At 38.2% G+C, this 12,266-nt stretch overlaps 1 protein-coding gene across 31 annotated transcripts in view; it reads left to right on the forward strand.

Moving 5' to 3' along the window:
• The window catches only part of LOC110394552 (poly(rC)-binding protein 3-like), a 498,677-nt gene that overhangs the window by 182,687 nt on the left and 303,724 nt on the right, over nucleotides 1-12,266 (forward strand). Inside the window, exon 1 of one of the 31 annotated variants that reach the window (XM_021388478.1) lies at nucleotides 633-924. The exons of the other annotated variants lie outside the window; for them this stretch is intronic. The gene's annotated coding sequence lies outside the window, so the exon portion shown is untranslated. Of the gene's footprint in view, nucleotides 1-632; nucleotides 925-12,266 lie in introns of those variants that run through there. 31 annotated transcript variants of the gene reach the window in all.

Genomic DNA, 12,266 nt, shown 5'->3' on the forward strand with positions numbered 1-12,266 from the left:
TAGGAGCCAGCTCCATGTCAGTTCAGCTCCCATCTGACAGCCCAAGTTTAAATATGTGTGGATATTGACAGATTGCTTCCTCGCTCAGTTCTGAGTTCTCGCTCAGTAGCATTCCTGTCTTGCAATATGAAGCCAGAGGAAATAAATCCTCTTGGGAGCCAAACTGGCTCTGTGCAATCATGGCAGGTGTGTCTGTGCTATGTGTGTTTTCAGAAGACAGTATAAGAATGCTGATGTAGCTTCATGGGGAAAAGGCCTTTGAGAAGCCTAATTGGACCCAGCCTGTTTCCTCAACACCTGGCTTAGTACTTGGGCACTGTGCTTCCTTGCATTACTGTTTCAAAAAAAAAAAGCCACAAGAACAACACAACAGCAATGGCCTGTTTCATACAAGGGAGTCCTGCTAAAAGCTCCAACCAGAACCCTTAAGGCTTCAGGCAGGGAAACACTGCCAGATGGATGATGGAATGGAGCTGAAAAATGAATCAGTGCTATTAACATGACAAAAAAGTATCAGCTGAATGGTTTTCTCAGGCTATTGAAGTATGAGAGTTTAAGAACTTCTGGAAAGCAACAGAGAAGTAAGACAAATGCCTTTTTTTAAAATTAACTTGTACTTTCAGAACTGGAAACTTCCCTGGTTGACAGCCCAGAGGAATATTGATACGCCCAGAGGGGAAACTCTGCCTGTCTTAACTGTGACAAAATCTTTGAAAGGAGGCACAGGAATAACATCAGCATTTTCAAAAAGGAGAACAACACTCGAGAGTCTTGAAAATGTCTCAGAGAGGCTTTCCAATGGGGACGTATGCGGAATTTAAAGAGGTCGTGTGAGCTCACAGGAGAGAACTTTCTCCTTTCTATGAGGTGGGAGGTATCCATGGGAAGCCGTTCTACCAGGAAGCTAACAAAATGCTTTAGGAGGTGAGTAATTAATGTGAGGGGAGGAAACAGCATACAGTGCTGGGGCTCAGTTCCCAGATGAAGGTAGCACTTGCTCTGAGGAGCTGAAGAATCTTTTAGGTGTGCACTTCAGATATGTGACTGTTGGCACTGTAGGCTCTTGTGCAGCTGCCACGTAATCCAAGATGTGATTGATGTGACTGCAAAAGTGAAGCTTGACATTGGTCTTAAAATGTCCTAAGAGCAGCCATTGTCTTGTGAAGTAGTTCTCCTTGCTCAGGAGGTGAGCAGACACTTTGAAAAGCACTGCCGAAGAACTGCACTTGCTGCTGCTTCAGAGGCAGGAAAGAGATTTTTGTTTGCTTGTTTGTTTATTTACTTATTATTCATTTATGGCATAGCTAATGGAAGGAAATTATGTCAGTGTGGAAAATGGAGATCCTGGAAAGCTAACATTGATAAGCTTGGAGACTTCTTGCGGATGAATTCCATCAGGAAAGCTAATGGAGTCTGATGTGGCAAAAACAATCAGTAACACAATGAGGAGGAATTCAGGCTTTGGAATTGGTCATTTGTCTCACAAGTGAAATGGAAAAGCCATTATTCTGTCCACTTTCATGTTCTACAATGTTTAATTACATTTATGAATGAAATACACAGTCTAAGTGTCTCAATAGCTACAATGTGAATTTGTGCATCTTGTGATATCAGTGATATCATAGATGACTGCCTGTAATAAGCTACAGCCTTAAAAATTCTGCTAATATTGTCTTTTCATTGAGTAATTTAACCATTTTTTCCTCCTCAAAGAAAGAGGGGTTTGTGGAGAGGGGTCAGGGAGGGAAAGGCACTGCAGCAGGTACATTCATGGCTTTTACTGATGTATATGCTTTAAAACAATGACTTGAACACCTGAATTATTAAGTTCTAATGCAGGCTTAGCATTGAATCAAGAGATGTATCTTATTGCCTACTTGCAGTAATGTATTACCTACCAGCTGGCAGCAAGGACATGAACCTCAGTACAGAACAAAATCTAATACTGGGGGAGTAACTCCTTTAGTCTGCCTTTGCTTTCTGCTTATTCGTTTCCATTTCTTTTGAAAAATGCTTTAGCATGTTCTGTTAGAATGGATCTCATTGATTTTTTTAAAAATTTATTCTATAATGTATTCTATTATGAATTCAAATACGCAGTGGCATCTACAGGATTTTGGCAGAATCAAATTAGGGCGTACCATACTTGATGGACTTGTAAATAAAAAGTCCTACTTTCACCACAGTTTCAGTCAATGAACATCCATTAAATAACAGAGGAAGAAAAAAAGAACTCAGTTTTTCTTCATTTGTAGGCTGCTGGGTTGTCAGAGAAATAGGGATATTTGAAGTGTGTTTAAAATCCTTCTGTGTAAAAATAAATAAAAACAACCTCTTGTGCAAATTTCTGGGGCAAGAGTGTTCGAGAAGAAGTGAAAACTGGACTTTCATATGCAGATGTGGTTTTTTCCGTAGGTAGAAGCAGACGTGATTAAAGCTGTTGAAGCATGAATATTTTACCCTGTTATAATGCTTCAACTTTGAGAAGGTAGCTAATCTAATGTATTCAAAATTCAGTAAACTGTTGACTACGTTTTCAAGGATTGTTTGAGCTGAAAGTTGAAGTAACCAGCAGCTGTTTTCAGCAGTACCATTGCTGGGAGTGCAATGACACATAAATGTGTGAAGTCTTTCAGTTGTGCAGATTTTTCAATATTCTACAACTACATATATATATATATATATATATAGTAGATTTTACAAGGCTTTCATGGTTCAGACTTGAAATAGGACTTCACAAATTCAAGGATTAAACTACATGTAATGAGGCATATTGAGGGTGTGCATTTCTGTGGTCATTTCCAAATGGGTAAACAAAGAATTTTTCTAGGATAACTGGAAGAGCCAAGCAGAAAAAATGCCATACATAGTAGCATTGCCTGTTAACAATTAATCCATACTAGTGTAGTAAGCTAAGATCTGTTTGAGCTGTTTAGTATGTCCACCATCTGGAGAGTAGCAGGACTTCTGTTTCTCAGCGAAATTTGTGATGTTTGATATATATCCTTCCTCTGCTCCCTTCTTACCTACTGCCCCTTTATACCTCTTAGTTGTGGAAAGTGGTCTTTACCAATGACTATCGAAAGAATATTTCTCCCTTTTAAATTTGTTATACTCTTACCTATTTTTTTGGTTTCTCCTGCTGTCTTCTTCTATTTGCATAGAAACAGATGTGCTGCTGTTTAATCATTCATGCATACAAACACTTTCTTTTTTTTTAAATGCCATAACTACTGTTCATGATGCCTCTTCTCCAGGTAGGGAGGAAAAAATTATCAAGCAGTGCATCTATTGCAGAGATTTATTTTATTGCATAGATATTCTTCAGGTGAAAAGCAATGCAATCTCAGTTATTCCTCCTGAAGAGGAGCAAGTATAACAGTCAAGAAAACAGTTATTAAAAGCATCAAGCATAAGCAGATCTACTTAAAAGGCTTTCAAAGATAATCTACGTAGGTTGCTCCAAAAGTAATGCCTTCTATTTATTTCCATGGAAACTACAACAGATACAAAGAGCACAATTACACCATTCGATAGAGCAAATTCTGAGCTACAAAGACTATTTTTCCACATAATCATCACCATTAGCTATGTATTTTCACCAGCAATGAAAAAGTGCCTGCATGCCACACTCATAAAAGTTCTGCAGCAGGGGAACTGACTCACTGTCACCACTACTGAAACCACCACCCACTGCCTCATTGTGCTCACATCTACTGTTTGGTCTCCATCCACGCTCAGCAAGTGTTGAATGTCAATGGGTGCCATTTTTTCCACATAGAGGCATTCAGTGGCACACCTTTGCAGATCCACACTTCCATGTCCGACACCATTCTGTCAGACTGCCCCTCTGCTGCCATCTGTCACACAGCAACAAAATGTAACCGAATATTGGCAGGAACGTTCAACCTCTACTGCCATACCACCAACATCCACCTCTGACATCATGGGCCAACATAATAAACAGGAGGCATTACCTTCAGAGCAGCCCTTGTAGCATATGTGTAAAAGAAAATTGATCTAAAATTTAAGATATGAGATTCTTTGATACTGACAATTTTTTTTTGCTTTCTGAACAGCCAGCAACAGATTTTTGCCTGGCATGTTCTGCCTACTTTACCAGTTCTAAATTTGTGCATACCCTAGCATTACACTGGCAGCTAACAAGTGGTTCCCCTCTGCATTGCTGGTACCTAATTTTGTGCTTTAAAACAAGCCAGGTGAGAACTCTTCAAGTGCTCCTCATTTAAAAGGCAGAAACACGCTGGACATCATCATGAGGCATCTGTGGAGTTGCTCCCGGGTGAGGTATCCAAGGAACCTGAACTTGATGTGTCATTTCTGTCTACTGTGGATCTTGCAGTACTCTCCCTGCCCTTTCCCTGGTAGCGACATGAAAAAAGGATGAGGAGAATACATGAGAGGTGGTTTGAAAAAGTGTTAATGTCCTTCCTTTTTTTGCAAGAAAGCTTATAAACATGATGGAGCAAATCACAGAGATCTGGAAACAAGAAGGCAAATGCAAGGACTCTGAATTTGAGAAATCTCTGATTTAACAACTTCAACAATTTGATGCCTGTAGATGAGACCAGGTGCACAGATGCTTCCCTTGGAAGAGGAAGAGCACCTTGGGAGGACACTGTGAGAAAACCTGCAAGCTATCTTAGCTAGGAAAGTGCAGGAGCTGGAAACTGGGTCAGCGCCTCTGAATAGGTCTGGGGATGCAGGTCTCTGTGCTGGGAATATAAATAGTGCTGCGGCCTGTGCTGACAGCACAATGTTTTCCCTGTGGCTCCACAGCCGCTCTCAGGCTTTTTGAAAGGGCTTGGTTGGATCTGTAGTTGCACGGCAATCCACAGGCTGGTTCTTTCCTGCACCTTCCACCCCCTGCCCTTCAGTGTTGATTGATTTCATTTAACTGGCTTTCATTTTATTTAATAATCTTCTCTAGATGTAGGAAATGATTTGCTAAATCTAAATGCAGGTTAATATCGGTGTGTGTATCATTAGTGTGATGGGATCTCCTTGGTGTGGTATTTCTTGCTGTGATAATCTGTTTTTCAAAACTGAGAGAGGCAGTGATCATATATCCACTACTTGAGTTCTGTCATGAGATGTAATCTGTATATTGATTTTTTAAAAATGGATTAACTAACATCATTTTGAGAATGTAATTTATTAGGAGGATTTATTTTGCTCACTTGTATTCAACACCCTATAAAGATTTGTATTAAGGCAATACCTTGAAGAATTTCTATGAGAGGTGACGTATAAAAGTAGATTGTTGATAAACAATGGTGAAACATTTCCTCAAGGTCAAAGAAAATGATGCACCTATTATTTTAAAATAACATCTTAATTGTAATTAGATTTTAATTTAGTCTTCATTTACAAAACAGCATCTAAATCTAAGAGAAGTTCAGGTGTGTTGTTTTTCTGCAGTTATTGCTTCTAGTTAAAGGACTGCTTAGAAACTGATGTGCAACAGTGAAGCTAATTGGCTTGGAAAGGTGTTTGCTTTGGTTTTATTAGAAACAGTGAAAAGAATAATCATAGCTGTAAAACAGTGTATTCCAATTTGGGAAATTGTCCAAGCTGTTAAAATAATAATAGGAGTAGATTTCGGATGGTGATTTCAGTCATAAAGTGCAGTGAGAGGCACAACAAGCACCCCTCTGAGAGCAGGAGTCTCAGAGGTGCATAAATGTTGATGAGGTGGAAGGAGAGACGGAGGCGGCTCCAAGGGTGTGCAGCCCTGCACACAAAGCCCATCCTTGTGGGCTCCACGTCTTGCCATCTAAGGGCACTGGAAACCTTAAAACGGCCTTGTTTCAGATAATCGAGGCAAAATTCAGCATGTTGATTTGAGTAAGGCAAAGTGGTGGGCTTGGACCAACTCTAAACAGTGGCTTTAGAGGCAGGGAAACAATCCAGGGCAAGTGGAGTGCTTGAAGAGAATGGAGGGGAGTGGCAGAGGGCTTTACGTCATCTAAAAACAGAGGCTTTCATAGAATCATTCAGGTTGGAAAAGACCACTAAGTTCATCTAGATCACTACTCTTAGAAGGCGTGCCCAGGAAGCAGCATAAAGCAAATGAATGCCATCCCTGCAAAGCTAAAGGAGTTCTCTGGATGAATTTGGGACTAGAATTTCTCCAGCAGGCATTATTCGAAGTATATTCTGAGCATCATTGTATTAGGTTGCTTAATTGATTAAAAGTTGGATTCATTTGCAAATGATGAAACAGAGAGAAGAAATGTTGTTCCAACTTGATGGAGTGGTTTGTGTAGGTGCTTAACTATGCAATGACACGTTTGCTAATAAAATCCTTGGTAATTTTAGTGCCCTTATGGCAAGTGCTTCCTATATAGCAGTATCGGAAAGAACAGTGCAACAATGTTATACGCCAGTGCATTGCATGTGCTCTTGTGGGAATTTTTGGATGGGCCATGTGTTCCAAATCATCTGTAGACAAGAGACACCCTAGGACAGGGGATTTGAAAACATCAGGTATGATTTGGAACTAATTTTTTTTTTTTTCATTTATTTTTACCTACAGTACCTTTCTTTGCCCTTTCTGCTTTGTGGGTTGACCAATTCCATTACTTTCATATTTATGCTGAATCTGGTAAGCTGGTTTGATGAATTCAACAGTCAGAAGTGCAGTTCCGTGTGCATTTGTGTTGGCTGAGTAAGCAAAATGAAAGGGGCTGGCTGTGACAGTAGCAAGGTGATTTACATCAGTGTCGTAGTGCTGTGCAGTAATAAAACACAGGGATTGTTGGACACACATTATATTGTACAATTATATAATTATAAACAATATAATTGGAGTCAGTTGAGCTTGAATGCAGCAGGCTGTTATTTAGCAATCATCTCTTTCAAGGCTCATTAAACGCAGATTTATACACAAAATAAAAGCTTTGCTCTGTAAAGGATAAATATGTAATGGCATTTATTCACCAAAACGTAATACATAGATCTAAAGCTGCCAGCATCTATAATGGATTTAGCCAATGGCTGTAAGTGAAATTGTTCAGTGGGTTTGACAATATCAGCCCCTTTGCCTTTATTTAAAGCATTATTTCCACAATTCCTTTGTATATCTGTTTTGAAAGGCTGAAGAGCCAGTACACACATCTGTGGCTGGATTTTGAAATCTGACAGGAAGGGACACTACAAATGATCTTCTTTACCTTGAAAGGTGGTGTCTTAGAAATTATCAGTGCTTAGGGTGCATATTAAGATTTTAAAATCTTATATTTCTGAAGTGATATGCAAGCTTATATGGGAGAAAAGGCAGAAAGTGAAATATTCTGTTGCTGCTTCCTTAAATCTTTTATGTTTTTGAGTTTTTTTAACATCATTAATTATCTTACCTAAAGGAAGTATTTAGCAGGTCATGGCTGCCAGCCTTTTAAGCAGCTATTGCATTTCAAATTGCTAGCTTTCACTTTGCAACATCAGAAACAGTGTTGATAACCACTGCAACTTACTTGAATTTCCCTACAATAATGTAAAATCAGAATTAATTTAGTAGTAAAAAGTTCTGAACGTATGTAGCTTTGATACCTTTAGCAATTGTATCTTAGCTCTAGCCTTTGGTGATTGAAATGCAGAGCTGATTTTCTTCCCTTGCTTCTGTTCTGTTTGCTTATTTATCCAAATGTGTTAAGTTGCAATGTTTCTCAGAGACTGATAGTGAATTAACAAGGTCCAGCCTCTTGTAACTTCATTCCAAAACACTGCAATCACTTCAGAGCTTAGAGATAATGAAGCATTCCCACTTACATGCTATGAAATACAAATGCTGCTTAGTAAGACTACTTCTGTTTGGTTTTATTTTAAAAATAAAATAAAATAAAATTTATTCTCAGTAACTTGAGGGAAAGATGCTCATGCATTCTTCATTAGCTCTATTGCAGAATGCTTTTAAATTGTTACCACAATGGTTTGATTGAAGGTTTCTTATTCTTTCTGTCTTTTGTGCAAATTAAATTCCTACACACTACAGAAAGCAGTGGAGATCATTTGCTTGTTGAGTTAAAGAATTTCAGGCTTAAAGCTACTGTTATCTGATATGAGGTTGTTGGGTTTTTTGTTGTTGTTGTTGGGGTTGGGAGAACATAGGAAATGAATTTGGTTGTGTAATTTCATTTCCTTGATGATGTATGTTAATATTTTGAAACAGGGAGCTTGTTGGTGAGCATGAAATAGCTGAGCCATCCCACTAGCTAATCTCGTGGGTTTGGGTAGTTGCTTTAGTGGGTTTTTTATTGTTTTTTGTTGTTGTTGTTGTTTGTTTTTTTCAGAAGACTGCAGATAATGATTCCTGTATCATTATCCCTGGAAACAGCCTTTGAAATCTCACATTGCTCATGTCATTCTGTATCTTCGAAGTAGAACTTGAGTCCCCAGACTTGCAACTTTTAATTTATACTAAATTCCATTTCAAAAGAATATATGGTGATTAGTTCATTAACATCGCATTTATTAATATTATTTCTGATTTCTTTTCTTTTCAAACAAATTACCAATAGTCTCCTTTTGTGCTGGATAAATGAAATCATCCTTTTCTAGTGCTTTACAGCACTTCATGGCTAGGAAACTGGGCAAAGTGGAAACTTATTTTGCAGGTGATCACTACAGCAGGGCGTGCTGGCTTGTATGGCGTGGAAAAATTAAAGCTAGACCAAAATCAAGAGTTCACCTTTCCACATGTTGTAGTTTTAGCTTTGTTTTTGATTAGCTGTCTCGTGCTGCACCACTGCTATAAAGCAGCAGTCCCTCTGTCGTAGGGTTTGGTCACCCTATGGGCTGGATTAAAAGAGAGGCAGCCTCATGGGATGTCTCTTGAAAGCTGTGCTAGCAAGATCTCCCTGAGGAGCCTAGTCCCTTGAAATCCACTGAGAGGAAGATCTCACACAGTTGTTGGTTCTGCCTGGTGTCTGTTTGTCCATTCCCTGAGATAGAGCAGGTTGTCCACTGGGACATCCAGGTTTGCCCTGTGTAGCTCATCATGAGTGGCTCACTGGGACACTGCACAGGGGTTGAGTGCTGGCTTAATCAGCCAGCATCCTCAGGGGCAGTGTAATATCTGAGCTGTATCTGTTTCCCATACTTGAAACAGGAAATTAATGTCTTGTTTTGGACATCATGCAGTAATAACCTGAAGCTGAGTATCTTCAGTTTCTGGGAGAATAGAATTACAGATGCCTTGTAAGCACAGAACAACTTTAAGAGGAAAATAGAATACCACTACATGCTGAATAGTTCACATTGCTAATCAAGCTACTTTTTTTTGGAAGTTTCAATTATTTTAAAAAAATTTATCCGTGTAGTTTGCACTTTATTGCAAACAAACAGAGCACAAAGCACATGTAATAGAATTCATTCAGGGAACTTTCATCTCATTAGTATGGCATAGCTGTGTGCTATGCATTGAAAGGTGGTGGTCTTCTGAAAGAAAGAAGCGAAGAGAAGATTGAGTCATTAACTCCATCTTGATCTAAAGAGGAAATGATACTTTGGCTCTGTATTTGAGGAAAGCACGTTTGGAAATTAAAAGAAGAAACACATTGTGCACTAAATTTAGTGTGTAAATGTTCAAGATAAATTTTTACCTAGATAGTCATATGTATCAATGATTGAATGGGATATATTTGTGTTACAGTGAGGTTGATTCATAAACCTTCCTCTAATCAAAAATGCATAATGTGCATATATATGAAAAAAGTATTGTGAAAAATACTACTAAAGATATTATGGATCTTAACACATTAAAAAAGAGACTTTTATTTCTGTCTTTAGCAAATACTTGTTAAAAGTGGAGCAAACATGCCAATGCTACTATTGTGCTCATACTCTCATCTTTTAAAATGATTTGAAATCTTCCTAGGAAGAGGCTGTGGAAGACCATCTGAGGTAAAGATGATACTAGGGCAGAGCCTGCTCAGATCTCCTTGCTCCTGGGAGAACCCTGATGTCCACACGACTTGTACACCTCCACAGGAAAGCAAGTAGAGACCTTCCTGAGAACGTCCAGGAAGCAAAGGAGCTGGTTCTATTTTCTGCTCCTCTTAATTAAAAAGACAGTTTGACTTCTTTCAAGGACCTAATGTAAATTTTACTTCAAAGTTATTCAAGACACAGAACTAAGTTAATGGCAAACAAAGTGATGTGTAGCTCATATATAGGGGGAAAAAAACACCTTTTAATTGTTTGTTTAAAAGCAGTGGATGCATTTAAACTGAGCTGCAGAGCATTGTCCAGATGTTTTCAAGCTCATCTGTTTTAATGATTGAAATGTTCCCTAGGAAAACTGTTTTAATAACAAGGAAATGATGCAAATCAGCAGAAGGTAGTAACACTCCTCTCATACAAAGGTGCAAGTGTAAGGCAAGGCAGTTTGCTTGCAGATATTATCAGAAACTTGATGATCTTTAATTGGCCTATTAGAAATTTTCTCCTTTCCCCAATAGTTTATTCTGTTTTGCATCTCTTTCTTCTTTCTAACATGCAAGCATGCTGTGAAAGCATTATTCCTGAGGAAATTTCCTGATGCATTTTAAAACCAAATGTTGTCTTTTATTTTTTGCCTTGTAGCATACAATGCAATGTTAGTTTTTACTTTCTTGTTTGCACTTGGCTATGTGTCAACTCTGCTTCTCTTAAAACAAGCAAACAAAACCACAGAAATAATCCCCTCCCTCAATTCTCCCAAATACCTCCTTTTTCCCCCTCTTTTTTTTATTCTAAAACATTGATGCTCCCAGTCCTCACCCAGTGCCATTCAGGCATTGCAATAATTTCCTGTCATGTTAATGGTAGTTAATGGAAGCTTTGTCACTCACTTGAGTGGAAATGGGATTAAGCTTTTTCTTATTGACCTCATTCTGATACAGTGGAGTTCCCTACACCCATATGACCAAGGCAAAAATAGGAAGGCCAGTGTTAATACAGATTGAGTGAAAAATCAATGGCTGGTGTCATAGGTTAAACTTCTTTGACTTGCGTTTCTTTTCTCAGCTTACCGTGAAGATAGATCTTTTGTGCTACCTAAGTGGAGTCTGTGAAACAATTTAAGTCAGTAAAGATGGATTCATGTTTTGTGCTTCACTTCAGAGACAATTAATACAGAGCATTACAACTCTGTATACCAAAAGATGTAGACTGTGTGTATTGCATCATCTTATAGAAAAGAAAATTTAATGTTACATAATTTTCAACTAGCATGAAAGCAAGCATGAGACGAAACTTGACCTATTTTCTTTTACCGTACAGTATTAACATTGAAAATATGTTTACATACATTAATGAGGGTTACATACATCTCTAATATTTGCTTCCTTTCTAGCAAATGCAGGCTGTTAGAGATTTCCATTTATCTTGCTGTAAAGTTCAAGATGTTTCAGTAAAACTGTTCCAAATCTAAGTTAGGATATATGACTATAAGAAGACTAAATATGTGACTGCTATGGTTTTCAGAGGGCTGATTTTACTTAAAAAAAAATTAAGTAATATAATGGCACTGTTGGCAGAATACAGCCCTCTTATCTCCCTTACAGTCCTTATTAATTCTTTCTGTGTCCCCTCCTTTCTTTTCCCTTCTTTTGAATTTACTCTATGAGAAAAGCTTTTTGAAAAGAGCAAAGAAAAAAACAGGAAGTAAAGGGAAAAGGAAGAAATGTTTTGCTTTCCAGTCTTAGCAGGTTTGTTCAAAGGGCACTGTCAGAAATTGTGTGTGCAATTTTTTAAAAATCATTAATCCTCAGAGTTTTTGTAATTTATTGTGAGATCCTTCTTAGAATCGAATGTTGACACCCCAATTATATGAATCTCCATGAACTGTCTCTGTGAAGATTAAAACAAGATAGGCAGCTGATTGGAAATTCTAAGCTATCAGAAAGTAGTTGAATTGTAATGGAAAGCTGAAAGAAAGTTTGGGGATGCTTTGCCACAAAAATCATTGGCTTGCTAGCCTGTTGTAAAGGTGGGCAAGTTTTTATCATAGGTGAAAATGTATTGCCTCATATCCAGCAGGTCAAGGTTTCTGTGGATTGAGGTGGAATTGTGGCTCACAGAGATCTAATGTGATTGATAAGTTGATTTTAATATGTCCTACTTCGCTACTGCCACCTGACAAATCCTGCTCTTGATTATTTTTGTTAAAGTGCAAATTAGATGTATTATCCTACTTATTTTGCATCTGCACTGGTGGAAGAGGAAAGAAAATGCACCTCCTTTCACTCACTCCCAAACGATAC

The sequence above is a fragment of the Numida meleagris genome, chromosome 2 (genome assembly GCF_002078875.1).
Source record: "Numida meleagris isolate 19003 breed g44 Domestic line chromosome 2, NumMel1.0, whole genome shotgun sequence".
Classification (NCBI taxonomy): domain Eukaryota; kingdom Metazoa; phylum Chordata; class Aves; order Galliformes; family Numididae; genus Numida; species Numida meleagris.